This window comes from Microtus pennsylvanicus, chromosome 3, assembly GCF_037038515.1.
Source record: "Microtus pennsylvanicus isolate mMicPen1 chromosome 3, mMicPen1.hap1, whole genome shotgun sequence".
Classification (NCBI taxonomy): domain Eukaryota; kingdom Metazoa; phylum Chordata; class Mammalia; order Rodentia; family Cricetidae; genus Microtus; species Microtus pennsylvanicus.
Genome location: NC_134581.1, coordinates 26,599,787 through 26,611,940, shown reverse-complemented (window position 1 = coordinate 26,611,940; position 12,154 = coordinate 26,599,787). Strand labels below are relative to the sequence as shown.

General features: G+C 50.1%; 1 protein-coding gene across 1 annotated transcript in view; it reads right to left on the bottom strand.

Moving 5' to 3' along the window:
- The window catches only part of Pxylp1 (2-phosphoxylose phosphatase 1), a 63,730-nt gene extending 57,253 nt beyond the window's left edge, over nucleotides 1-6,477 (bottom strand). Inside the window, exon 1 of the mRNA XM_075964919.1 lies at nucleotides 6,341-6,477. The gene's annotated coding sequence lies outside the window, so the exon portion shown is untranslated. The remainder of the gene's footprint in view (nucleotides 1-6,340) is intronic.
- Between the last annotated feature and the right edge of the window lie 5,677 nt (nucleotides 6,478-12,154).

Sequence of the window (12,154 nt, the reverse complement as noted above, 5' to 3'; positions counted from 1 at the left end):
TTTTCTGTTTTTTTTAAAAAAACAAAACACAAAACCTCATTCATTCCAAGTTTAAAAATGAACTGAGGGGCTGGAGAGATGGCCCAGCAGTTAAGAACACTGACTGCTCTTCCAGAGGATCCGGATTCAATTTCCAGTACCCACACGGCAGGTCACAACTGTAACTTCCAGATCTGATACCCTTACACAGATGTATATGCAGGCAAATACCAATGAACATAAAATAAAGATAAATATCTTTTAAAAAAATGAACAGAAATGAAGAGGCTGCTCAACAAGAGAAAGGGTTGCCAGTTTCCCCTGCATAGAAGGTGTGCTACCCACACACAGAGCCATCTAGGAAGCAGAGATTCCTAAAGAGTCATCCCAGAGGAATCCCAGGGCACTGCCCACAACTGTAGGCCTGTGTCAGCTCTCCCAAGGCACAGGTGGACATGCCAGCTGCAGCCTGAGCGGGATGGACCAGTTAGCGAACCCAAACCTCTCAACCGTTTCTCAGGTAAGAAGACTCGGCTATGGCAGACCTGAGACGCACGGCCTGCCTCCCTGTCTCTGTCTAGTCTGCTACCTGTCTCCAGAGCAGCCACTCGCTCTGGGAGAGAAGTGGGTCTCCAATGGTGTGGAGGCTGCTGGGGTAGCTGAAGAGGCAATCTGAAACAGGAGTGGGGACAGCATCCTGCAGCTGGGAGCAAGACTAATGCTGGAAGTACCAGCTGGCGAGCAAATACTGGGCTTATGGCCTCTGATCCCACTTCTCACTAATGACATGCACCCAAGAATGAGTTAAAATATTAACCACAAGCCTGGGTCAAACACCGAGCAATCCAAATGAGTTTCTAGTTTATTTAAACAGCTGGCAGCTGGGTGCCAGCTGCAGATCACCAGCCTCTCCCCTTTCTATCCTAACCCTCAGCCGCTCATAGCCATGACAGGTGGCGGGGAGCCAGGTCAGAGTCTGAGACAGTTCTTCACTGCCATGCCAGTTCTTCATTGTGAACACAGCCTTAAACCCTTTGTTCCATTAGGACAGACACATTTTGTCCATTAGCCTATATCTATCCTCTTGGGTAAGGGGTATAGTTCAGTGGAAGAATGCTTACCTAGCATGCATGAGACTGGAGTTCAATCCCCAGCACCCACCTAAATATTCTAAAGGCTACTTCTCTCTCCATCATCTGAACATAGTCAGCTGGCACCCAAACCAATGAGTGAACAGCAACAACAGTTAATACTTGTTAAGAACCATGTACTGGACACAGCTCTAAACCCTTGCCACATATATTAGAGCTCCGTAATACAACAAAATAAGCATTCTCATCACCTCAATTTCATGAATGGGGAAACTGAGGCACAGAAGGTAAGAAAGTTACCCAAGGATACACACTTAGTGAGGACACACCCAGGATCCAAAGTCACTCCGGGCTCTAGCCTCCACTCCTACCTACTGCACTGTGTTGAATTCCACAACCGAACCCAGGTCCTCAAGAAGAAGGCAGTCATCCACAGACAATCTGACAGCCACAAACGAGGAAAATCTTTCCAGAAAGTCAACAGTACATAGGCTGCTTTGTTTGACTTGCAGAATGGTCTAAGGAGAGTCAAAACCCACTTATACCTGACATAAGAGGCCACCTGCAAACTCCAAATGGCTGTGTAATCACAGCTGATTATCCAGCAACTGTAGCAAGATTATTCAAATCAATAAAGTATTCCCTGCTAAAGAAAGCTGACTTCTAAGGGAAGACGTGTGTGTGTGTGTGTGTGTGTGTGTGTGTGTGTGTGTGTGTGTGTGCGCGAGAGAGAGAGAGAGGGGGGGGGAGGGAGAGCGCTACCACACTCAGTTCTAAGGGAAGGAAGCCTTTGGACCCCCTAAAGTCCCATTTCTCCTACATTTATCACTTCCCTTGCTATGACCAAGTCCTTCACAAGAAGCATTTTAAGGGAGGGAGGGTTCATTTGGCTTTACTGGGCCAAGGAAGGCCGTCCATCCGTGGTGTCAGAAGCAGAGAGTGCGAACATTATTGTTCACCTTGCTCTCCCCCATTCATGCAGTCCTGGACCTCAGCCCATACAGCCGCACTGCACACAGTTAAAGCGGGTCTTCCCAGCTCAATTAAGAGCATCTCAGTAACCCCACACTGGCATGCCCAGACGCTTGTGTCTTAGGCACTTCTGGATCCTGTCAACTTGGCAATCAAAACTAACCATCACACCGCATTTCAACACAGAGCAGAATTTATGGAGGGTTCCAATGTTTGTACGATACTAAAAACTTCCGTACTTCCCCAAATGTCTATTTTTTTTTTGGTCTACATTTTTAAGGCAGTTCAAATTTAAATCTCCCCACATTTTAGTAGTAACATTTAAAAAACATACAAGTTTACTTCTAAGCTTTTAAACAATTCTGTTACAACTTCAATGACTTTAGTGCAACTCACCTCTCTAATTTTATAAGCAACGACTTAACAATATTTTATTCCATCCTCAGACTCTTCTGAGATTGCAAATAATAAAATTAGCAAGGTATTTTATTTTCTAGTTAAAGTGCTCAAAATAATACCATTTTATCTCTACAGGTCAGTACTGGATCCAAGAATGAGACCACCTTGGGGAAGCAAGCTGCCGCTTGTTAGTTCAAAAGGGAGGTCTCTAAAAATCAAAGGGAGGTATGTATAAATTTAGTATAAATGATGGCTTTCCCCACAAGCCAAAGTGAAGGGGAGGGAGGTGGGGAGGGGAGGTCAAAACCAAGCATAGTAATTCTGACCTTCATCTGTGTTTTGCAGGTCTGGTTTCCACACTATTGGCCAGGGCTCTCCCTAAGGAAGCTGTTCATACATAAGGACACGGAGGGGGACAGGGAGATGACAAAGGGTGCCTTGCCAACACAAATGTGAGTGTGTATGCCCTGCATGCTAGTCAGGTCCAAGATGGATGCCTGGGAGTCTGCCTCCCTCTCCTACTAGAAGACCATTCCTTCCTTCGCTCACTGAACACCGGTTGATAGCTGCTCTTCTAGGTAATTCCCGCAGCATCTCTGGAGTGAGGTGCCTTCCCCAGGCCAGACCCCAGACCAACCCTGCTCAGTGGACCACATCCCCAGGGGCACACTCCTGACACGAAGATTACAACAGCCAACGGTCTTCCCATCTGGTCATGGCCATCTCTTAGATGGCTTCCCGGGTCTTCTAAGAAGCAGAAGAGTGAGCTCAACACACCTATCCTCAGACCAACGGCTCATCTTTTTTCTGTCTCAGTGACTTTGCTTGTAGTGGTAACACCGATAGCTGAAAGCAGGCAGACTTCTTACCTACCAACCAGAGTCCTGTCTGGGACATCCCTTTCCTGGACTGGCAGGATTCTGCTCTTCTCCTGCCGTCTCCCCTGTCCCCTGCATATAGTGGCGTCTCTCTCCCTCTCCCATCCTCACTCACAAACTGCTTAAACCTCTTCTAGAAAACAGATTCCTACCAGCTGCAAGAATTCTGGGTAAGAGCCAAACCTGAAGACAGAGGCAGTCTGGGTGGGAAAGATAAGCTAATGACAATCAGGAAGAACAAGTTCCCATGACCAAGCAGAACTCTGAATTCCTGCTGTCCCCAGCTTCCCAAGGAGAGTAGACAGAGGCCCTGCAGTCTGGGCCCTAGGTGTGCTCTTCCTCAAAACAGCCTTTCACGAGGACAGAAGAGCTAACTTTGCTTTCTCTGCTTAGGGCAAAGTCATCCCTTACGGACCATCCCTCAACACTGGAGCTTCTCCCCCCCCAGCAGAGCCATAAAACACACAGGCAGCAATGTGCACACAGAGACACTCCTAGGCTGCCACGGGAACCAGTTCTGGAGTGGGCAGCACCCACCAGAGTGAGAACAGTACAACCTGAAGAGGCTGGGGGAGCTTGGCAACGGACCCTAGCTCCCTAGCGGCTTCCTCCACCAGCAGGCAGGAGTAGGGTATGTCCACGAAGCCAGGCCCACCAGGCAAGATAATGCAGCTCTTTAATCCCAGCACTTGGTACACAGAGGCAGGTGGATCTGTATAAATTAGAGGCCAGTCTAGTCTACACAGAGTTTCAGACCACATAGAATCAATCAATCAATCAATAAGCAAACAAATAGGAATAACATATGAAGCCAGGCTCACGGCCCAGGGCCTGCAGGATAAGCCTGGTGTACTTACTTCTCCGTAGGCAGCCTCTGGGTATCCCTAGAGTGCCCATTGTGCCCCCCCTCACCTCTAGGGTACAGACAATCATTTCCTTTCTTAAATCCCCAGTCTTCACTGAGAGATAGGACCAGTTGTCAGAACCTGACCTAGAAACTGGACTTTCTATTCCTTCTCTGTCCCTTCACACCTCTGGTCCCACCAATGCATGGCGAAACTGTGCCTAGCAAGAAAGACTAACATTTATATACTCACATATTCAAACCTGTGGAGTTGAGAGACTTCTGAGAGCAAGGGTTGTGGACTCAAGACTGGTGCAAGAAGGGATTTTTTTTTTTTAAAGACAGGGTTTCTCTGGGTAGCCCTGGCTATCCTGAAACTCACTCTGTAGACCAGGCTGGCCTTGAACTCACAGAGATCCTGTGTCTCCCGAGTGCTGGGCTTTTTTTTTTTTTTAACAAAACAAAATAAAAAACACTGAGTCCAGGCAGAGGGCACCTGGCCAGGTCCTAAGGTCACAAAGATATGCCCACCCCAATCCTGCAGGTGTTCCTGACAACAACCTATCGCTGGGAGGACAAGGAGAAGTTGTGAACATTCAGAAGAGCCCTACTGAGCCCCGCTGTATCTCTGGCCAGTTAACTGTTCAATGGTAAAGGAATATTGAACTAATAATTGAGCCATCAAAGAACAAACAGAGCTACATCTAGGGCAGGTCACAGTTCAGAGCGCTCTGCCCAGGTGGTCCGCTCTGCCTCTGGTGCTCATTTGAAGCCTTCCAAGGTATCTGTAAGGGTGGACTGGCCAAGAGCCAATCCTAAAAGAGAAATATCCTTTACTTGTTCTTTCTTTTCTGAATAGGCAATTAATTTAATCCAAGATTTAATGAAAGAGCCCAGAAGGGAATGAGTGAATGCACACACTGGCTTTCAGGCTGTCGTCATGCCATCTCCCCCTCTCTCCAGGGACCAGGAGGGTTTCCAAGCCATCTGCTTTAAATCCTCTTCCCACAAACGTCCCCGACAGGGCACCAATATCTCTGAGGATGGGGCTGCTGCCAAGCCCGACCGACAGTTCTAGAGGGTAGGCTGGGCTCGGCGCTGTCTATTCCATAGTTGGGGTCCACGCTGAGGCCTGCTGCAAAGAGCAACAAATGTCCCTAAGTAGTGGAACTTTCCCAGGGTGGACGTTCTTGGCCATTCACCCCGCACGTCCCTATCCACACCAGATCTGGTTCCAAAGTCTTAACTGGTTTTACCTGTTGAATGTTTAGAAAGCATTCTTGCCTTTCCACAAAGACACTGGCCAGGAGAGGCCAGTCATATTCCCCTGTGCTTCCCAGGGCCGAGATGGGTGGGTGGGAGTTGGGATATGGCTCCATTCCCTCTGCATCGCTAATCCTTCCTCATCCACAGGTACAACTGAAAGCCAGCTGTCGCAGCCAAGAAAACCTGCTCCATATTTGTGTGTGGCAAAGCCGGCTTCCTTTTAGAAATAGCAACGTATGTATCCAAGTTCGCCCAGCAAAAGCAAGCAACCAAGTAACCACACAGTCCTGAGTAGAGCACTGAGCAAGCTTAGCCACGCTCGCAGAGTGCCGCTTGGCTGGGCCCAGGGTTCCGGCGCCGGCAGGTAGATAAAGAACCAGCCTCACCCCCGAGGCAGGCCGCGAAGTTGCGGTCGCCTTTACCTGGACACCGCAGGTTTGGGACAGCTGGGAGAAGGGGGATCCCAGAGCTCCGATTCCGGCTGCAATCGCGCGGTACGAGCACGGGGGCAGAATGTGAGCCCGCAAGGGTGGCGGCGGGGACGGTAGGAGCAAAGCTGGGAGAGAGGCAGGCGGCTGGCACCCAGGAGGAGGTAGGCGTGGGAGGGCTTGCGGGAGAAAGGGGGTGTGCAGACAGGCTTCTAGGGTGCCGGGTTGTGAAAGGGGACGCAGGTCGGAGGGCGGGGACCCCCGGCGCGGGGTGGGGTACAAGGAGAGGTGGAAACTGGGGAGCGCGTAGATAAGGGAAAGAGCTTAGCGGTGGGGTTCACACCCGCTGCTTGGAAGCCCGCCCCTGCCTCCCGATCCCGGCATCAAAGACAGCCCTCCGGGGTCGCCACCCGAGACCCTAGACACAAGCCCCCCAGCTGGGAGCCTCGGAACCGCTCGGAACCCGGCGCGCGCCGCACTCACCGCCTAAGGTCCCGGCCTCCGTTGCTGCGCGTAGGGTTCTCCACCGCAGCCAGCTCCTCCTGGCGGGAGTGCAGGCGACGGTGGCGCGCGTAGGCCTCCGGGGCGCCGGGACCCGCAGCGCCCCCTGCCGGGCTCGCCACGCCCCTGCCGGGCCCGACACCCTCAGTGCGCCCTGGAGCTCCGCCCCGCAGGCGTCCGTGCTGGACCTCCAGCCTGCGGCGTCCCGCGCCCAGGGCCTTGGAAACGGAGACGGCCACGAATTGTCCAAACGACCCTCAGGACAGGCTCGGGCCACGCAGCTTGGGGCGTGGAAATCACGCGTACTCGGAGCGCACAGGGCCTGTGCGCCTCCCTGCGCCTAACTTAGGAAAGGAGCGAGGGCCCTGGACACGGCCGCACACCCGCCCCGGCTCTGACATGGGTGCTTTGGGACTGCGTGCCTAACCCTGAACCGAAGATCTAGTCGCCGACGTGAGTCTCCTGATGTCGCGTGGGTCAAACTGCCAAGATCCTAGCCACCGTACCACCTCGACTCTCGCGCCTGTCCCGCGCTTCTCTTCTCTTCCGGAGCGGGCCACATCCGGCTTGTCTCTACTCTAGACCTAGCTGTAGTTTTGTCCCTAAAGGCCTGCAGGCACCCTGGAGAAAACACGACCCAGGAGGGCAGTTCCTGCATGGCCCAAGGCCTCCCGCTGAAGATCGGAGCAGCGCTAGTTCTGTGAAGCTGTTAGAATCTAAAGACAGCACCGTTGTTTCATTTGATCTGGTGTTTGTGGGTCATTTTTTCGCAAATGTTGGAGAGAGGGATCTCACCAACGGCAACTGCCAAGTTTTTGTTGGCAGTTCCAGGTCTACTGTGACACACCTGTGTGTCTCTCTCAACTGACCCTGGGCAAAACAGGTGCCATGAGCCATTATTTCCTGGTTCGGAGGGAGTTTATCGTTTGACTTTCCCTAACTCATTCGATAATAACTAAACCCAAACACTTTATATCTTGCCCATATTTCTACCTACCTCCGATTTCCACCTCAAATCAGCAGGTCTCAGGAGATTCTGCTTCCCTGGCTTCAACTCCATTTACCCCCGTGGTCCAGTCATCTGGAATGCCTTCTTCATCGGGAAGCCTTGATGGCCAGCTGGCACTTGCCCAAGGACACTAGCTACTAGCTAATGCTGTCCTCCTTACCTTATTACCCCCACGCAAATGCAACGCCATCCTTTGCTTCATCATGCCTCCTGACAGCCTTCCCCAATACATGAGCATGAAACTCACCACCCCCACCCCTGCTTAAATCCCTACCTGGAGTGATTTACCTCAATGACCTCCACAGTCCAAGCATCCTAACCCAACGTTTTCTTCCTTCCCCCCACAGACTCTGACAGTACTGTACTGACTCCAAATCCCACTCCTTAACAAGTTACACAGGACACTTTGTGCAGCAGATGACAGAGAGCCCCACAAAACAAAATCAGAAACAAAAAGCTTGGGGCATGTCAGCTTCAGGCCTGGAACTTGACCCCAGACTCTTTCAGGGATTGTAGGTCCCAGCTTTGCTTATTTCAAGACCGCTACCCTTTCAGGACCACGGGAGGCTCCAGCAGACCCAGGCTCCCCACTCTGCTTCCAGCACAAACCCAGCCTCTCTCTGCCAACTATTCGGGCAACTCAGGCCTGGCTTCCTTCCTCGGGATTGGCCCTTTGTCAGTCCTGTCTCACAACCACTCTAACCCAAAGGGGCTGGCTCCCTCTCTTGGCTACTTTCTCACCCTTCACAGGGTGGGCACTCCTAGGTCCAATTCTGTCACAAGGGGATGAAAGGTGACCCGGGCGCCATTTCTCTATAAAATTTGTCCATCCCACGTGTCCATGGCATTCTTCTGGAAGTACTCAGACTGGAGTGAGCACAGGCCTCCTCAGCTTGTATCTTCCTCCATAAAGCTCTTGGGATTTCCATCTTTGCACCAGCCTGCATCCCAGGTTAAGATCGTCTTAACGTCACACCCTCAGGATGGCCGGCCTCTTTCCTGCATCCTCTAGTCCCTGAAGATTTCAATGTCCTCCGCATTCTGGAGGGAGCATCCCACCTCCTTTCCTGAGGACTTTTGAGGGTGGAAGGGTTTCTAGGGAGGGGAAAAGGGAAGGTTCCTGCTGGGGAGTTACATACAGGGAAGCATATCAAGCCCACTAATCACATTAAACCTCCTCCCTCTACGGTAATGGAATAGGGGTACCACCTGAAGCAGCTGGAGCCACTTGGCCAACAGCTAGCTGGGGAGGCTGTGCCAAAAAGTGTAGCTCTCTGATATCCTCAGGCAGAATGGAGGAGCAGATCTCCCTCATGCTAGACACCAACACAACCCTGGTTATCCAAGCACATGTTCTAAACATCCCCTAATGCTGCGGCCAGCGCAGCCTGGATAGCCAAGACTGGCGGGGTGTGTGTGTGTGTGTGTGTGTGTGTGCCGGGATTGAGATACAGAGACCGCTTTTCAGGTGAAAGAACAGCAGCCTTTATTTGGCCCAGCAACCTTTTATACCTCTACTCCTTTTGTGGAGACCCACCGGCCAGAAAGAGCACAAACATCCTTGTCAATTACAGACCACAAGGAAGTTCCTCGGTGGGTCAGGGGGAGTGAGAGCAGCTGGATCACAACACCCTAACTCCCTCTGGCCCTGGCAACCCAGAGAGTCCTGACTAGGACAGCCACCAGCTCAGTGTCCCACGTGCTCCTGCAAAACAGTAACTGCCATCGTCATAACTCATCCGCTAACTGTCAAACAGGGTACCATTGACTCCCAACCTCTCCCCTCTGCTGCCATCAGCCTCCTCCTTTGTCCTTGCCACACTCCGGATCCACGGAAAGCTGAGCCTGCCTGTCTTCTGAAAACAGCGCCAAGTCATGAATATTCCGCTAGGCAGCATATCCTTGCCACTCTGCCCCAACCACCCCTGCCTGGATCATCAGCCAGCAGCAGATGATCACCTGTCAATCTCAGCTCTGGAGCAAAAAGCCTGCAAATGTTTGCACAGCCTCCTTTGTCCGTGGACTTACAGAGACTGTTTTCTGTGGGTTTGTGTCCCCCCCCCTCCTTACAGAGATACTGCTATAGGGGGCCTCGTCTAGGGCAGGGCCTGAGTTAACAAATGACCTTGTAGGGGATGGGGGTGTCTTCCTTAGGGAGAGGGACAGGCTGCTTTATTTGAGTCAGTTTTTTGACATTGCAAAGTGCTGGATGGCCCACAATTCTTCCTTACAAATTTATCCACCCCACAAAATATTTCTATGCTGCCCACAAAAATGTCCAGATGAGCAGTATTGTTTCAAAATTCTCCTCGCCATGGGTTTTGTTTTTCTGGTTAGAACAAGAATGCCCATCTCCAACAGGAATTTGGAGAAATAAAGATTAAGATAGAGATTATTCAGGATGGATTGCTGTCGATTCGTCTAGCAGATAGCATCAGACTGACGGACGTATTTATATTAAAATGGAAATTTCCTGTCTCCCCCAATATCGACAACCCCAGCACCTTGGAGACATAAACATCTTGGAAAAGGTTAAAGGTCCTTTCTTAGGTGCCTGCAGAGCTGCCCTGCCTCACACAGGCTCACGGTTTAGATAGACAACCCTCTCCCAGCTCCAGGGTGGTCTGCTCTCATTTATGCATGCATGACTCTTCTTTCTTACTACCAGCTGTGATCCCTTCCCCCACCCCAACAGCCTTATTATAAAAGCCCCTTCCCACTCCCAAGAGCAACTAAGGAGGGTGAACTCATTTTCCCATCTATCTGGGTGAAATTTAATTAGAAAGTCAAATCTGGAAGAACAGAACACAAAATAACCACATTAAATAAAAATAAAAAGAGAGCTCTGAATCTGACCTTGAGCCAAAAGAAAGGAAAAAATCATAAAAAAAATTAGAGTAATTCAATGAATCATAGATCTAAATATTCATTTTTGTCCTCTAAACTCTCTGTCCAATAGAATGTTTCTAAGGACCAAAGAAACAAGCATTAGAGGAACTCACACAAATCACATTTAGAAATCCTGAAAGGACAAGGGCTTTTATCTAAAACAGTGTCTATAACATAGTAAGCCATTTCTAAACACTGGGTGAGTGGCCAGATGGACCAAGAGTCCAGCCTTCTCAGTTCGCAATAAGAAGTAAACCAGAAAGGAGAGGAAATGAGGGACCCAGAAGGGACTTTTGCAGTTGATGGTGCCATGAACTACAGCAACTGGAGTTGAGGGGCCATGAGAAAGAGTCTGGAGTAGAACTACAGACTTTCCTTTAGGACCCAGAGTAGCAAGATGGAAGCTAAAATGTTGTGATCTAGCTGCCCTCACTCCCCCAGACGGACAGAGGAACTTCCTTGTGGTCTGTAATTGACAAGAATGTTTGTGTTCTTTCTGGCCGGACATTTTCCACAGAAGCAGTAGAGGCGGAAAAGGCTTTAGGTCAGGGCAAAATAAAGCTTGCTGTTCTTCCACCTGAAAAGTAGCCTCGGTGTCTCAATCACGGCACACACACATCCCCAATCTCAGCTATCCAGGCCCCGCTGGCCACAGCAAGTGGAGGTCCCACTGAGATCTGGAAAGTGGGGTCACTCCTTCTGCAGGCTCAGTTGAGCAGCGTATTGGGGAAGGTAAAGTGTTTTTATTTTTCATCCCCAGAGATACTCTGAGGGACATCCTCCAAAAGACTAGCAAGCATAAAGAAGAGGCGGGAGGGTGAATTGAAGGCCTCAAAAAGTAACTGAAACTCTTAAAGCAGCAAGGCACAGAAGTAACAAGGAAGACAGCCGAAGATTTTGTACAAACAATAGCTCAAGTTAGCCCCTGGTTTATTAAGGGAGGGGGTTTAAATGTTCCAGACTGGGAACAAGCCAAGTCAGATTAAAAGGAGTATGTGTGTCTTCATCCCCAGAGATGCTCTGAGAGATGCCCTCTGGAAGACTGGCCAGTAGGGAAGTAATAAAGAGGAGACAGGAGGATGAATTGAGGGCCTCAAAAAGAATGTGTAAAAATGTATGTTATTCTGTTGATTGTGTTGTCTTTTGTGTTCTGGACTGGAGAAAGACATTTGATTCTGGGAACTGCTAAGAAAGGTATTTTGACTTTAAAATATGGGCCTAAGGATTTGATGCTTTGGAAAAGAGGTTCTGCTTTTGTCTCCACAGAGGATGAGAACCTGTGGATTCATTGCAAATTTATGTGGATTGAATCACCGAGACCCCCCCGAAATTTTGATGTAAAATACCCCCCAAGAATGCAGCATCCTGCTCAGCAGGAAGTAGCCAGACAGGTTGGCGATGGCCAAATTGCCTAAAAGATTGTTAAGTGGGGCCCCTTCAATGGTTCCAGAGCAGGAGCAGCAAGCCTGCTTCCCTGAGTTCTGCTCCGCTTCACCCAGCAGTTTGGACCCAGAGTGAGTGCGGCTGGGGCCAGAAGGCAGCTGGAGCAGAGCTTTACCACAACAGCTACTGCTGCCGGAGTTGCTCTCTCCCAGACTGTGCAGACTGCTGAGACTGTCAACCAGCTGGCTGAAAGAGTCAGCAATGCTTTGGACATTCAAAATGATCTTAATGGACATATTCAATTGGGCATATTGACCTTAAACCAACAAGTGGCTCTGGTTCAGGTGTAAGCGGACTATCTTTGGACGTTTCAACGGCTAATCATGTTATGTGTGTTACTCATGGCACTGTATTGTATACATCTGCTACTGTTATGGAACTCAACCATCATATGAGAGGGGTTTGGAATACTGCTTTTGTTAATTTTACCACCCAGTTAGTGCATGAATGGGCCT